Source organism: Rhinoderma darwinii, unplaced genomic scaffold (genome assembly GCF_050947455.1).
Source record: "Rhinoderma darwinii isolate aRhiDar2 unplaced genomic scaffold, aRhiDar2.hap1 Scaffold_4280, whole genome shotgun sequence".
Taxonomy (NCBI): domain Eukaryota; kingdom Metazoa; phylum Chordata; class Amphibia; order Anura; family Rhinodermatidae; genus Rhinoderma; species Rhinoderma darwinii.
The window spans coordinates 19690-32120 of NW_027463806.1; the positions used below are offsets into that span (position 1 = coordinate 19690).

The 12431-nt window shown below is 41.8% G+C and overlaps 54 pseudogenes; all 54 read right to left on the reverse strand.

The window, feature by feature from the left end:
• Nucleotides 1-223: 223 nt before the first annotated feature.
• Nucleotides 224-342, reverse strand: LOC142711316 (5S ribosomal RNA; annotated as a pseudogene).
• Nucleotides 343-409: 67 nt separating this feature from the next.
• LOC142711376 (5S ribosomal RNA) lies at nucleotides 410-528 on the reverse strand (annotated as a pseudogene).
• Nucleotides 529-595: 67 nt separating this feature from the next.
• LOC142711135 (5S ribosomal RNA) lies at nucleotides 596-714 on the reverse strand (annotated as a pseudogene).
• A 67-nt stretch (nucleotides 715-781) lies between these two features.
• On the reverse strand, nucleotides 782-900 carry LOC142711318 (5S ribosomal RNA; annotated as a pseudogene).
• A 67-nt stretch (nucleotides 901-967) lies between these two features.
• On the reverse strand, nucleotides 968-1086 carry LOC142711463 (5S ribosomal RNA; annotated as a pseudogene).
• A 67-nt stretch (nucleotides 1087-1153) lies between these two features.
• Nucleotides 1154-1272, reverse strand: LOC142711456 (5S ribosomal RNA; annotated as a pseudogene).
• Nucleotides 1273-1339: 67 nt separating this feature from the next.
• Nucleotides 1340-1458, reverse strand: LOC142710995 (5S ribosomal RNA; annotated as a pseudogene).
• Nucleotides 1459-1525: 67 nt separating this feature from the next.
• On the reverse strand, nucleotides 1526-1644 carry LOC142711213 (5S ribosomal RNA; annotated as a pseudogene).
• Nucleotides 1645-1711: 67 nt separating this feature from the next.
• LOC142711212 (5S ribosomal RNA) lies at nucleotides 1712-1830 on the reverse strand (annotated as a pseudogene).
• A 67-nt stretch (nucleotides 1831-1897) lies between these two features.
• On the reverse strand, nucleotides 1898-2016 carry LOC142711255 (5S ribosomal RNA; annotated as a pseudogene).
• Nucleotides 2017-2269: 253 nt separating this feature from the next.
• LOC142711348 (5S ribosomal RNA) lies at nucleotides 2270-2388 on the reverse strand (annotated as a pseudogene).
• Nucleotides 2389-2455: 67 nt separating this feature from the next.
• Nucleotides 2456-2574, reverse strand: LOC142711454 (5S ribosomal RNA; annotated as a pseudogene).
• Nucleotides 2575-2827: 253 nt separating this feature from the next.
• LOC142711224 (5S ribosomal RNA) lies at nucleotides 2828-2946 on the reverse strand (annotated as a pseudogene).
• Nucleotides 2947-3013: 67 nt separating this feature from the next.
• LOC142711215 (5S ribosomal RNA) lies at nucleotides 3014-3132 on the reverse strand (annotated as a pseudogene).
• Nucleotides 3133-3385: 253 nt separating this feature from the next.
• LOC142711371 (5S ribosomal RNA) lies at nucleotides 3386-3504 on the reverse strand (annotated as a pseudogene).
• A 439-nt stretch (nucleotides 3505-3943) lies between these two features.
• Nucleotides 3944-4062, reverse strand: LOC142711158 (5S ribosomal RNA; annotated as a pseudogene).
• Nucleotides 4063-4129: 67 nt separating this feature from the next.
• On the reverse strand, nucleotides 4130-4248 carry LOC142711154 (5S ribosomal RNA; annotated as a pseudogene).
• Nucleotides 4249-4315: 67 nt separating this feature from the next.
• On the reverse strand, nucleotides 4316-4434 carry LOC142711093 (5S ribosomal RNA; annotated as a pseudogene).
• Nucleotides 4435-4501: 67 nt separating this feature from the next.
• LOC142711098 (5S ribosomal RNA) lies at nucleotides 4502-4620 on the reverse strand (annotated as a pseudogene).
• Nucleotides 4621-4687: 67 nt separating this feature from the next.
• Nucleotides 4688-4806, reverse strand: LOC142710925 (5S ribosomal RNA; annotated as a pseudogene).
• A 67-nt stretch (nucleotides 4807-4873) lies between these two features.
• LOC142711180 (5S ribosomal RNA) lies at nucleotides 4874-4992 on the reverse strand (annotated as a pseudogene).
• Nucleotides 4993-5059: 67 nt separating this feature from the next.
• On the reverse strand, nucleotides 5060-5178 carry LOC142711242 (5S ribosomal RNA; annotated as a pseudogene).
• A 67-nt stretch (nucleotides 5179-5245) lies between these two features.
• Nucleotides 5246-5364, reverse strand: LOC142711049 (5S ribosomal RNA; annotated as a pseudogene).
• A 67-nt stretch (nucleotides 5365-5431) lies between these two features.
• LOC142710939 (5S ribosomal RNA) lies at nucleotides 5432-5550 on the reverse strand (annotated as a pseudogene).
• Nucleotides 5551-5803: 253 nt separating this feature from the next.
• On the reverse strand, nucleotides 5804-5922 carry LOC142711035 (5S ribosomal RNA; annotated as a pseudogene).
• Nucleotides 5923-6175: 253 nt separating this feature from the next.
• LOC142711424 (5S ribosomal RNA) lies at nucleotides 6176-6294 on the reverse strand (annotated as a pseudogene).
• Nucleotides 6295-6361: 67 nt separating this feature from the next.
• LOC142710937 (5S ribosomal RNA) lies at nucleotides 6362-6480 on the reverse strand (annotated as a pseudogene).
• Nucleotides 6481-6547: 67 nt separating this feature from the next.
• On the reverse strand, nucleotides 6548-6666 carry LOC142711302 (5S ribosomal RNA; annotated as a pseudogene).
• Nucleotides 6667-6919: 253 nt separating this feature from the next.
• On the reverse strand, nucleotides 6920-7038 carry LOC142711021 (5S ribosomal RNA; annotated as a pseudogene).
• A 249-nt stretch (nucleotides 7039-7287) lies between these two features.
• LOC142711409 (5S ribosomal RNA) lies at nucleotides 7288-7406 on the reverse strand (annotated as a pseudogene).
• Nucleotides 7407-7473: 67 nt separating this feature from the next.
• Nucleotides 7474-7592, reverse strand: LOC142711145 (5S ribosomal RNA; annotated as a pseudogene).
• Nucleotides 7593-7659: 67 nt separating this feature from the next.
• Nucleotides 7660-7778, reverse strand: LOC142711451 (5S ribosomal RNA; annotated as a pseudogene).
• A 67-nt stretch (nucleotides 7779-7845) lies between these two features.
• Nucleotides 7846-7964, reverse strand: LOC142711243 (5S ribosomal RNA; annotated as a pseudogene).
• A 67-nt stretch (nucleotides 7965-8031) lies between these two features.
• On the reverse strand, nucleotides 8032-8150 carry LOC142711104 (5S ribosomal RNA; annotated as a pseudogene).
• A 253-nt stretch (nucleotides 8151-8403) lies between these two features.
• LOC142711259 (5S ribosomal RNA) lies at nucleotides 8404-8522 on the reverse strand (annotated as a pseudogene).
• A 67-nt stretch (nucleotides 8523-8589) lies between these two features.
• On the reverse strand, nucleotides 8590-8708 carry LOC142711369 (5S ribosomal RNA; annotated as a pseudogene).
• A 67-nt stretch (nucleotides 8709-8775) lies between these two features.
• On the reverse strand, nucleotides 8776-8894 carry LOC142711171 (5S ribosomal RNA; annotated as a pseudogene).
• Nucleotides 8895-8961: 67 nt separating this feature from the next.
• Nucleotides 8962-9080, reverse strand: LOC142711157 (5S ribosomal RNA; annotated as a pseudogene).
• A 67-nt stretch (nucleotides 9081-9147) lies between these two features.
• Nucleotides 9148-9266, reverse strand: LOC142711305 (5S ribosomal RNA; annotated as a pseudogene).
• Nucleotides 9267-9333: 67 nt separating this feature from the next.
• LOC142711378 (5S ribosomal RNA) lies at nucleotides 9334-9452 on the reverse strand (annotated as a pseudogene).
• Nucleotides 9453-9519: 67 nt separating this feature from the next.
• LOC142711447 (5S ribosomal RNA) lies at nucleotides 9520-9638 on the reverse strand (annotated as a pseudogene).
• Nucleotides 9639-9705: 67 nt separating this feature from the next.
• LOC142711190 (5S ribosomal RNA) lies at nucleotides 9706-9824 on the reverse strand (annotated as a pseudogene).
• Nucleotides 9825-10077: 253 nt separating this feature from the next.
• LOC142711435 (5S ribosomal RNA) lies at nucleotides 10078-10196 on the reverse strand (annotated as a pseudogene).
• Nucleotides 10197-10263: 67 nt separating this feature from the next.
• LOC142711105 (5S ribosomal RNA) lies at nucleotides 10264-10382 on the reverse strand (annotated as a pseudogene).
• A 67-nt stretch (nucleotides 10383-10449) lies between these two features.
• Nucleotides 10450-10568, reverse strand: LOC142711245 (5S ribosomal RNA; annotated as a pseudogene).
• A 67-nt stretch (nucleotides 10569-10635) lies between these two features.
• Nucleotides 10636-10754, reverse strand: LOC142711183 (5S ribosomal RNA; annotated as a pseudogene).
• A 67-nt stretch (nucleotides 10755-10821) lies between these two features.
• On the reverse strand, nucleotides 10822-10940 carry LOC142711356 (5S ribosomal RNA; annotated as a pseudogene).
• A 67-nt stretch (nucleotides 10941-11007) lies between these two features.
• Nucleotides 11008-11126, reverse strand: LOC142711260 (5S ribosomal RNA; annotated as a pseudogene).
• A 253-nt stretch (nucleotides 11127-11379) lies between these two features.
• LOC142711196 (5S ribosomal RNA) lies at nucleotides 11380-11498 on the reverse strand (annotated as a pseudogene).
• A 67-nt stretch (nucleotides 11499-11565) lies between these two features.
• On the reverse strand, nucleotides 11566-11685 carry LOC142711455 (5S ribosomal RNA; annotated as a pseudogene).
• A 67-nt stretch (nucleotides 11686-11752) lies between these two features.
• LOC142710915 (5S ribosomal RNA) lies at nucleotides 11753-11871 on the reverse strand (annotated as a pseudogene).
• A 67-nt stretch (nucleotides 11872-11938) lies between these two features.
• Nucleotides 11939-12057, reverse strand: LOC142711385 (5S ribosomal RNA; annotated as a pseudogene).
• A 67-nt stretch (nucleotides 12058-12124) lies between these two features.
• On the reverse strand, nucleotides 12125-12243 carry LOC142710961 (5S ribosomal RNA; annotated as a pseudogene).
• A 67-nt stretch (nucleotides 12244-12310) lies between these two features.
• LOC142710946 (5S ribosomal RNA) lies at nucleotides 12311-12429 on the reverse strand (annotated as a pseudogene).
• Nucleotides 12430-12431: the final 2 nt, after the last annotated feature.

Consider the following 12431-nt stretch of genomic DNA (forward strand, 5'->3'; position numbering starts at 1 on the left):
ATCTATTGTGAAACAAAATCTAAACGACATAATAAAAAGTCAACCGCACCACAGATTCCCAGACAGTCTTCCACACTGGTACTAGCGAGGCGTTAAGCTGTGTAATTTCTGCGATCTAACGAGAGCAGGCACATTCAGCTTAGAATGGCCATTGACATTAAATGCTTTAATCCATAGTCCTTTTTAATCGATTGTTAAACAAAATCTAAACGACATAATAAAAAGTCAACCGCACCACGGATTCCCAGACAGTCTCCCACACTGGTACTAGCGAGGCCTTAAGCTGTGTAACTGCTGCAATCTGACGAGAGCAGGCACATTCAGCTGAGAATGGCCATTGACATTAAAAGCCTTAATCCATAGTCCTATTTAATCTATTGTGAAACAAAATCTAAACAACATAATAAAAAGTCAACCGCACCACGGATTCCCAGACAGTCTCCCACACTGGTACTAGCGAGGCCTTAAGCTGTGTAACCTCTGCGTTCGTTCGAGAGCAGGCACATTCAGCTTAGAATGGCTATTGACGTTAAATGCTTTAATCCATAGTCCTATTTAATCTATTGTGAAACAAAATCTAAACGACATAATAAAAAGGCAACTGCACCACGGATTCCCAGACAGTCTCCCACACTGGTACTAGCGAGGCCTTAAGCTGTGTAACTTCTGCGATCTAACGAGAGCAGGCACATTCAGCTTAGAATGGCCATTGACATTAAATGCTTTAATCCATAGTCCTTTTTAATCGATTGTGAAACAAAATCTAAACGACATAATAAAAAGTCAACCGCACCACGGATTTCCAGACAATCTCCCACACTGGTACTAGCGAGGCCTTAAGCTGTGTAACTTCTGCGATCTGACGAGAGCAGGCACATTCAGCTTAGAATGGCCATTGACATTAAATGCTTTAATCCATAGTCCTTTTTAATCGATTGTGAAACAAAATCTAAACGGCATAATAAAAATTCAACCGCACCACGGATTCCCAGACAGTCTCCCACACTGGTACTAGCGAGGCCTTAAGCTGTGTAACTTCTGAAATCTGACGAGAGCAGGCACATTCAGCTTAGAATGGCCATTGACGTTAAATGCTTTAATCCATAGTCCTATTTAATCTATTGTGAAACAAAATCTAAACGACATAATAAAAAGTCAACCGCACCACAGATTCCCAGACAGTCTTCCACACTGGTACTAGCGAGGCGTTAAGCTGTGTAATTTCTGCGATCTGACGAGAGCAGGTACATTCAGCTGAGAATGGCCATTGACATTAAAAGCCTTAATCCATAGTCCTATTTAATCTATTGTGAAACAAAATCTAAACAACATAATAAAAAGTCAACCGCACCACGGATTCCCAGACAGTCTCCCACACTGGTACTAGCGAGGCCTTAAGCTATGTAACTTCTGCGTTCTGACGAGAGCAGGCACATTCAGCTTAGAATGGCCATTGACGTTAAATGCTTTAATCCATAGTCCTATTTAATCTATTGTGAAACAAAATCTAAACGACATAATAAAAAGTCAACCGCACCACGGATTCCCAGACAGTCTCCCACACTGTTACTAGCGAGGCCTTAAGCTGTGTAACTTCTGCGATCTGACGAGAGCAGGCACATTCAGCTTAGAATGGCCATTGACATTAAATGCTTTAATCCATAGTCCTTTTTAATCGATTGTGAAACAAAATCTAAACGACATAATAAACAGGCAACCGCACCACGGATTCCCAGACAGTCTCCCACACTGGTACAAGCGAGGCCTTAAGCTGTGTAACTTCTGCGATCTGACGAGAGCAGGCACATTCAGCTTAGAATGGCCATTGACATTAAATGCTTTAATCCATAGTACTTTTTAATCGATTGTGAAACAAAATCTAAACGACATAATAAAAAGTCATCCGCACCACGGATTCCCAGACAGTCTCCCACACTGGTACTAGCGAGGCCTTAAGCTGTGTAACTTCTGCGATCTGACGAGAGCAGGGACATTCAGCTTAGAATGGCCATTGACATTAAATGCTTTAATCCATAGTCCTTTTTAATCGATTGTGAAACAAAATCTAAACGACATAATAAAAATTCAACCGCACCACGGATTCCCAGACAGTCTCCCACACTGGTACTATCGAGGCCTTAAGCTGGGTAACTTCTGCTATCTGGCGAGAGCAGGCACATTCAGCTTAGAATGGCCATTGACGTTAAATGCTTTAATCCATAGTCCTATTTAATCTATTGTGAAACAAAATCTAAACGACATAATAAAAAGGCAACCGCACCATGGATTCCCAGCCAGTCTCCCACACGGGTACTAGCAAGGCCTTAAGCTGTGTAACTTCTGCGATCTGACGAGAACAGGCACATTCAGCTTAGAATGGCCATTGACGTTAAATGCTTTAATCCATAGTCCTATTTAATCTATTGTGAAACAAAATCTAAACGACATAATAAAAAGTCAACCGCACCACGGATTCCCAGACAGTCTCCCACACTGGTACTAGCGAGGCCTTAAGCTGTGTAACTTCTGCGATCTGACGAAAGCAGGCACATTCAGTTTAGAATGGACATTGACATTAAATGCTTTAATCCATAGTCCTTTTTAATCGATTGTGAAACAAAATCTAAACGACATAATAAAAAGTCAACCGCACCACGGATTCCCAGACAGTCTCCCACACTGGTACTAGCGAGGCGTTAAGCTGTGTAACTTCTGCGATCTAACGAGAGCAGGCACATTCAGCTTCGAATGGCCATTGACATTAAATGCTTTAATCCATAGTCCTTTTTAATCGATTGTTAAACAAAATCTAAACGACATAATAAGAAGTCAACCGCACCACGGATTCCCAGACAGTCTCCCACACTGGTACTAGCGAGACCTTAAGCTGTGTAACTTCTGCGATCTGACGAGAGCAGGCACATTCAGCTGAGAATGGCCATTGACATCAAAAACCTTAATCCATAGTCCTATTTAATCTATTGTGAAACAAAATCTAAACAACATAATAAAAAGTCAACCGCACCACGGATTCCCAGACAGTCTCCCACACTGGTACTAGCGAGGCCTTAAGCTGTGTAACTTCTGCGAGCTGACGAGAGCAGGGACATTCAGCTTAGAATGGCCATTGACATTAAACGCTTTAATCCATAGTCCTTTTTAATCGATTGTGAAACAAAATCTAAACGACATAATAAAAATTCAACCGCACCACGGATTCCCAACCAGTCTCCCACACTGGTACTAGCGAAACCTTAAACTATGTAACTGCTGCGTTCTGACGAGAGCAGGCACATTCAGCTTAGAATGGCCATTGACGTTAAATGCGTTAATCCATAGTCCTATTTAATCTATTGTGAAAAAAAATCTAAATGACATAATAAAAAGTCAGCCGCACCACGCATTCCCAGACAGTCTCCCACACTGGTACTAGCGAGGCCTTAAGCTGTGTAACTTCTGCGATCTGAAGAGAGCAGGCACATTCAGCTTAGAATAGCCATTGACATTAAATGCTTTAATCCATAGTCCTTTTTAATCAATTGTGAAACAAAATCTAAACGACATAATAAAAAGTCAACCGCACCACGGATTACCAGACAGTCTCCAACACTGGTAATAGCGAGGCCTTAAGCTGTGTAACTTCTGCGATCTGACGAGAGCAGGGACATTCAGCTTAGAATGGCCATTGACATTAAATGCTTTAATCCATAGTCCTTTTTAATCGATTGTGAAACAAAATCGAAACGACATAATAAAAATTCAACCGCTCCACGGATTCCCAGACAGTCTCCCACACTGGTACTAGCGAGGCCTTAAGCTGTGCAACTTCTGCGATCTGACGAGAGCAGGCACATTCAGCTTAGAATGGCCATTGACGTTAAATGCTTTAATCCATAGTCCTATTTAATCTATTGTGAAACAAAATCTAAATGACATAATAAAAAGTCAACCGCACCACGGATTCCCAGACAGTCTCCCACACTGGTACTAGCGAGGCCTTAAGCTGTGTAACTTCTGCGATCTGACGAGAGCAGGCACATTCAGCTTAGAATGGCCATTGACATTAAATGCTTTAATCCATAGTCCTTTTTAATCGATTGTGAAACAAAATCTAAACGACATAATAAAAAGTCAACCGCACCACGGATTCCCAGACAGTCTCCCACACTGGTACTAGCGAGGCCTTAAGCTGTGTAACTTCTGCGATCTGACGAGAGCAGGAACATTCAGCTTAGAATGGCCTTTGACATTAAATGCTTTAATCCATAGTCCTTTTTAATCGATTGTGAAACAAAATCTAAACGACATAATAAAAAGTCAACCACACCACGGATTCCCAGACAGTCTCCCACACTGGTACTAGCGAGGCCTTAAGCTGTGTAACTTCTGCGATCTGACGAGAGCAGGGACATTCAGCTTAGAATGGCCATTGACATTAAATGCTTTAATCCATAGTCCTTTTTAATCGATTGTGAAACAAAATCTAAACGGCATAATAAAAATTCAACCGCACCACGGATTCCCAGACAGTCTCCCACACTGGTACTAGCGAGGCCTTAAGCTACGTAACTTCTGCGTTCTGACGAGAGCAGGCACATTCAGCTTAGAATGGCCATTGACGTTAAATTCTTTAATCCATAGTCCTATTTAATCTATTGTGAAACAAAATCTAAACGACATAATAAAAAGTCAACCGCACCACGGATTCCCAGACAGTCTCCCACACTGGTACTAGCGAGGCCTTAAGCTGTGTAACTTCTGCGATCTGACGAGAGCAGGTACATTCAGCTTAGAATGGCCATTGACATCATAAACCTTAATCCATAGTCCTATTTAATCTATTGTGAAACAAAATCTAAACAACATAATAAAAAGTCAACCGCACCACTGATTCCCAGACAGTCTCCCACACTGGTACTAGCGAGGCCTTAAGCTGTGTAATTTCTGCGATCTGACGAGAGCAGGGACATTCAGCTTAGAATGACCATTGACGTTAAATGCTTTAATCCATAGTCCTTTTTAATCGATTGTGAAACAAAATCTAAACGACATAATAAAAATTCAACCGCACCACGGATTCCCAGACAGTCTCCCACACTGGTACTAGCGAGGCCTTAAGCTGTGTAACTTCTGCGATCTGACGAGAGCAGGCACATTCAGCTGAGAATGGCCATTGACATTAAAAGCCTTAATCCATAGTCCTATTTAATCTATTGTGAAACAAAATCTAAACAACATAATAAAAAGTCAACCGCACCACGGATTCCCAGACAGTCTCCCACTCTGGTACTAGCGAGGCCTTAAGCTATGTAACTTCTGCGTTCTGACGAGAGCAAGCACATTCAGCTTAGAATGGCCATTGACGTTAAATGCTTTAATCCATAGTCCTATTTAATTGATTGTGAAACAAAATCTAAACAACATAATAAAAAGTCAACCGCACCACGTATTCCCAGACAGTCTCCCACACTGGTACTAGCGAGGCCTTAAGCTGTGTAACTTCTGCGGTCTGACGAGAGCAGGCACATTCAGCTTAGAATGGCCATTGACATTAAATGCTTTAATCCATAGTCCTTTTTAATCGATTGTGAAACAAAATCTAAACGACATAATAAAAATTCAACCGCACCACGGATTCCCAGACAGTTTCCCACACTGGTACTAGCGAGGGCTTAAGCTGTGTAACTTCTGCGATCTAACGAGAGCAGGCACATTCAGCTTAGAATTGCCATTGACATTAAATGCTTTAATCCATAGTCCTTTTTAATCGATTGTGAAACAAAATCTAAACGACATAATAAAAAGTCTACCGCACCACGGATTCCCAGACAGTCTCCCACACTGGTACTAGCGAGGCCTTAAGCTGTGTAACTTCTGCGATCTGACGAGAGCAGGTACATTCAGCTTAGAATGGCCATTGACGTTAAATGCTTTAATCCATAGTCCTATTTAATCTATTGTGAAACAAAATCTAAACGACATAATAAAAAGTCAACCGCACCACAGATTCCCAGACAGTCTTCCACACTGGTACTAGCGAGGCGTTAAGCTGTGTAATTTCTGCGATCTAACGAGAGCAGGCACATTCAGCTTAGAATGGCCATTGACATTAAATGCTTTAATCCATAGTCCTTTTTAATCGATTGTTAAACAAAATCTAAACGACATAATAAAAAGTCAACCGCACCACGGATTCCCAGACAGTCTCCCACACTGGTACTAGCGAGGCCTTAAGCTGTGTAACTTCTGCGATCTGACGAGAGGAGGCACATTCAGCTTAGAATTGCCATTGACATTAAATGCTTTAATCCATAGTCCTTTTTAATCGATTGTGAAACAAAATATAAACGACATAATAAAAAGTCAACCGCACCACGGATTCCCAGACAGTCTCCCACACTGGTACTAGCGAGGCCTTAAGCTGTGTAACTTCTGCGATCTGACGAGAGCAGGTACATTCAGCTTAGAATGGCCATTGACATCAAAAACCTTAATCCATAGTCCTATTTAATCTATTGTGAAACAAAATCTAAATGACATAATAAAAAGGCAGCCGCACCACGGATTCCCAGACAGTCTCCCACACTGGTACTAGCGAGGCCTTAAGCTGTGTAACTTCTGCGATCTGACGAGAGCAGGCACATTCAGCTCAGAATGGCCATTGACATTAAATGCTTTAATCCATAGTCCTTTTTAATCGATTGTGAAACAAAATCGAAACGACATAATAAAAATTCAACCGCTCCACGGATTCCCAGCCAGTCTCCCACACTGGTACTAGCGAGGCCTTAAGCTGTGCAACTTCTGCGATCTGACGAGAGCAGGCACATTCAGCTTAGAATGGCCATTGACGTTAAATGCTTTAATCCATAGTCCTATTTAATCTATTGTGAAACAAAATCTAAACGACATAATAAAAAGTCAACCACACCACGGATTCCCAGACAGTCTCCCACACTGGTACTAGCGAGGCCTTAAGCTGTGTAACTTCTGCGATCTGACGAGAGCAGGAACATTCAGCTTAGAATGGCCATTGACATTAAAAGCCTTAATCCATAGTCCTATTTAATCTATTGTGAAACAAAATCTAAACAACATAATAAAAAGTTAACCGCACCACGGATTCCCAGACAGTCTCCCACACTGGTACTAGCGAGGCCTTAAGCTGTGTAACTTCTGCGATCTGACGAGAGGACATTCAGCTTAGAATGGCCATTGACATTAAAGGCTTTAATCCATAGTCCTTTTTAATCGATTGTGAAACAAAATCTAAACGACGTAATAAAAATTCAACCGCACCACGGATTCCCAGACAGTCTCCCAAACTGGTACTAGCGAGGCCTTAAGCTGTGTAACTTCTGCGTTCGTTCGAGAGCAGGCACATTCAGCTTAGAATGGCTATTGACGTTAAATGCTTTAATCCATAGTCCTATTTAATCTATTGTGAAACAAAATCTAAACGACATAATAAAAAGTCAACTGCACCACGGATTCCCAGACAGTCTCCCACACTGGTACTAGCGAGGCCTTAAGCTGTGTAACTTCTGCGAACTGACGAGAGCAGGCACATTCAGCTTAGAATGGCCATTGACATTAAATGCTTTAATCCATAGTCCTTTTTAATCGATTGTGAAACAAAATCTAAACGACATAATAAAAAGTCAACCGCACCACGGATTCCCAGACAGTCTCCCACACTGGTACTAGCGAGGACTTAAGCTGTGTAACTTCTGCGATCTGACGAGAGAAGGCACATTCAGCTTAGAATGGCCATTGACATTAAATGCTTTAATCCATAGTCCTTTTTAATCGATTGTGAAACAAAATCTAAACGACATAATAAAAAGTCAACCACACCACGGATTCCCAGACAGTCTCCCACACTGGTACTAGCAAGGCCTTAAGCTGTGTAACTTCTGCGATCTGACGAGAGCAGGGACATTCAGCTTAGAATGGCCATTGACATTAAATGCTTTAATCCATAGTCCTTTTTAATCGATTGTGAAACAAAATCTAAACGGCATAATAAAAATTCAACCGCACCACGGATTCCCAGACAGTCTCCCACACTGGTACTAGCGAGGCCTTAAGCTGTGTAACTTCTGCGATCTGACGAGAGCAGGCACATTCAGCTTAGAATGGCCATTGACGTTAAATGCTTTAATCCATAGTCCTATTTAATCTATTGTGAAACAAAATCTAAACGACATAATAAAAAGTCAACCGCACCACAGATTCCCAGACAGTCTTCCACACTGGTACTAGCGAGGCGTTAAGCTGTGTAATTCCTGCGATCTAACGAAAGCAGGCACATTCAGCTTAGAATGGCCATTGACATTAAATGCTTTAATCCATAGTCCTTTTTAATCGATTGTTAAACAAAATCTAAACGACATAATAAAAAGTCAACCGCACCACGGATTCCCAGACAGTCTCCCACACTGGTACTAGCGAGGCCTTAAGCTGTGTAACTTCTGCGATCTGACAAGAGCAGGCACATTCAGCTGAGAATGGCCATTGACATTAAAAGCCTTAATCCATAGTCCTATTTAATCTATTGTGAAACAAAATCTAAACAACATAATAAAAAGTCAACCGCACCACGGATTCCCAGACAGTCTCCCACACTGGTACTAGCGAGGCCTTAAGCTATGTAACTTCTGCGTTCTGACGAGAGAAGGCACATTCAGCTTAGAATGGCCATTGACGTTAAATGCTTTAATCCATAGTCCTATTTAATCTATTGTGAAACAAAATCTAAACGACATAATAAAAAGTCAACCGCACCACGGATTCCCAGACAGTCTCCCACACTGGTACTAGCGAGGCCTTAAGCTGTGTAACTTCTGCGATCTGACGAGAGCAGGCACATTCAGCTTAGAATGGCCATTGACATTAAATGCTTTAATCCATAGTCCTTTTTAATCGATTGTGAAACAAAATCTAAACGACATAATAAAAAGGCAACCGCACCACGGATTCCCAGACAGTCTCCCACACTGGTACTAGCGAGGCCTTAAGCTGGGTAACTTCTGCGATCTGACGAGAGCAGGCACATTCAGCTTAGAATGGCCATTGACGTTAAATGCTTTAATCCATAGTCCTATTTAATCTATTGTGAAACAAAATCTAAACGACATAATAAAAAGGCAACCGCACCATGGATTCCCAGACAGTCTCCCACACTGGTACTAGCAAGGCCTTAAGCTGTGTAACTTCTGCGATCTGACGAGAACAAGCACATTCAGCTTAGAATGGCCATTGACGTTAAATGCTTTAATCCATAGTCCTATTTAATCTATTGTGAAACAAAATCTAAACGACATAATAAAAAGTCAACCACACCACGGATTCCCAGACAGTCTCCCACACTGGTACTAGCGCGGCCTTAAGCTGTGTAACTTCTGCGATCTGACGAAAGCAGGCACATTCAGTTTAGAATGGCCATTGACATTAAATGCTTTAATCCATAGTCCTTTTTAATCGATTGTGAAACAAAATCTAAACGACATAATAAAAAGTCAACCGCACCACGGATTCCCAGACAGTCTCCCACACTGGTACTAGCGAGGCGTTAAGCAGTGTAACTTCTGCGATCTAACGAGAGCAGGCACATTCAGCTTAGAATGGCCATTGACAATCAATGCTTTAATCCATAGTCCTTTTTAATCGATTGTGAAACAAAATCTAAACGACATAATAAAAAGTCAACCGCACCACGGATTCCCAGACAGTCTCCCACACTGGTACTAGCGAGGCCTTAAGCTGTGTAACTTCTGCAATCTGACGAGAGCAGGGACATTCAGCTTAGAATGGCCATTGACAATCAATGCTTTAATCCATAGTCCTTTTTAATCTATTGTGAAACAAAATCTAAACGACATAATAAAAAGTCAACCGCACCACGGATTCCCAGACAGTCTCCCACACTGGTACTAGCGAGGCGTTAAGCAGTGTAACTTCTGCGATCTAACGAGAGCAGGCACATTCAGCTTAGAATGGCCATTTACATTAAATGCTTTAATCCATAGTCCTTTTTAATCGATTGTGAAACAAAATCTAAACGACATAATAAAAATTCAACCGCTCCACGGATTCCCAGACAGTCTCCCACACTAGTACTAGCGAGGCCTTAAGCTGTGTAACTTCTGCGATCTGACGAGAGCAGGGACATTCAGCTTAGAATGGCCATTGGCATTAAATGCTTTAATCCATAGTCCTTTTTAATCGATTGTGAAACAAAATCTAAACGACATAATAAAAATTCAACCGCACCACGGATTCCCAGACAGTCTCCCACACTGGTACTAGCGAGGCCTTAAGCTGTGTAACTTCTGCGATCTGACGAGAGCAGGCACATTCAGCTTAGAATGGCCATTGACGTTAAATGCTTTAATCCATAGTCCTTTTTAATCGATTGTGAAACAAAATCTAAACGACATAATAAAAAGTCAACCGCACCACGGTTTCCCAGACAGTCTCCCACACTGGTACTAGCGAGGCCTTAAGCTGTGTAACTTCTGCGATCTGACGAGAGCAGGCACATTCAGCTTAGAATGGGCATTGACATTAGATGCTTTAATCCATAGTCCTTTTTAATCGATTGTGAAACAAAATCTAAACGACATAATAAAAAGTCAACCGCACCACGGATTCCCAGACAGTCTCCCACACTGGTACTAGCGAGGCCTTAAGCTGTGTAACTTCTGCGATCTGACGAGAGCAGGCACATTCAGCTTAGAATGGCCATTGACATTAAATGCTTTAATCCATAGTCCTTTTTAATCGATTGTGAAACAAAATCTAAACGACATAATAAAAAGTCAACCGCACCACGGATTCCCAGACAGTCTCCCACACTGGTACTAGCGAGGCCTTAAGCTGTGTAACTTCTGCGATCTGACGAGAGAAGGGACATTCAGCTTAGAATGGCCATTGACATTAAATGCTTTAATCCATAGTCCCTTTTAATCGATTGTGAAACAAAATCTAAACGACATAATAAAAATTCAACCGCACCACGGATTCCCAGACAGTCTCCCACACTGGTACTAGCGAGGCCTTAAGCTGTGTAACTTCTGCGATCTGACGAGAGCAGGCACACTCAGCTTAGAATGGCCATTGACGTTAAATGCTTTAATCCATAGTCCTATTTAATCTATTGTGAAACAAAATCTAAACGACATAATAAAAAGTCAACCGCACCACGGATTCCCAGACAGTCTCCCACACTGGTACTAGCGAGGTGTTAAGCTGTGTAACTTCTGCGTTCTGACCAGAGCAGGCACATTCAGCTTAGAATGGCCATTGACATTAAATGCTTTAATCCATAGTCCTATTTAATCTATTGTGAAACAAAATCTAAACGACATAATAAAAAGTCAACCGCACCACGGATTCCCAGACAGTCTCCCACACTGGTACTAGCGAGGCCTTAAGCTGTGTAACTTCTGCGATCTGACGAGAGCAGGCACATTCAGCTTAGAATGGCCATTGACATTAAATGCTTTAATCCATAGTACTTTTTAATCGATTGTGAAACAAAATCTAAACGACATAATAAAAAGTCAACCGCACCACGGATTCCCAGACAGTCTCCCACACTGGTACTAGCGAGGACTTAAGCTGTGTAACTTCTGCGATCTGACGAGATGCAGGCACATTCAGCTTAGAATGGCCATTGACGTTAAATCCTTTAATCCATAGTCCTATTTAATCTATTGTGAAACAAAATCTAAACGACATAATAAATAGTCAACCACACCACGGATTCCCAGACAGTCTCCCACACTGGTACTAGCGAGGCGTTAAGCTGTGTAACGTCTGCGATCTGACGAGAGCAGGCACATTCAGCTTAGAATGGCCATTGACATTAAAAGCCTTAATCCATAGTCCTATTTAATCTATTGTGAAACAAAATCTAAACAACATAATAAAAAGTCAACCGCACCACAGATTCCCAGACAGTCTCCCACACTGGTACTAGCGAGGCCTTAAGCTGTGTAACTTCTACGATCTGACGAGAGCAGGCACATTCAGTTTAGAATGGCCATTGACATTAAAAACCTTAATCCATAGTCCTATTTAATCTATTGTGAAACAAAATCTAAACAACATAATAAAAAGTCAACCGCACCACGGATTCCCAGACAGTCTCCCACACTGGTACTAGCGAGGCCTTAAGCTGTGTAACTTCTGCGTTCTGACGAGAGCAGGCACATTCAGCTTAGAATGGCCATTGACGTTGAATGCTTTAATCCATAGTCCTATTTAATCTATTGTGAAACAAAATCTAAACAACATAATAAAAAGTCAACCGCACCACGGATTCCCAGACAGTCTCCCACACTGGTACTAGCAAGGCCTTAAGCTGTGTAACTTCTGCGTTCTGACGAGAGCAGGCACATTCAGCTTAGAATGGCCATTGACGT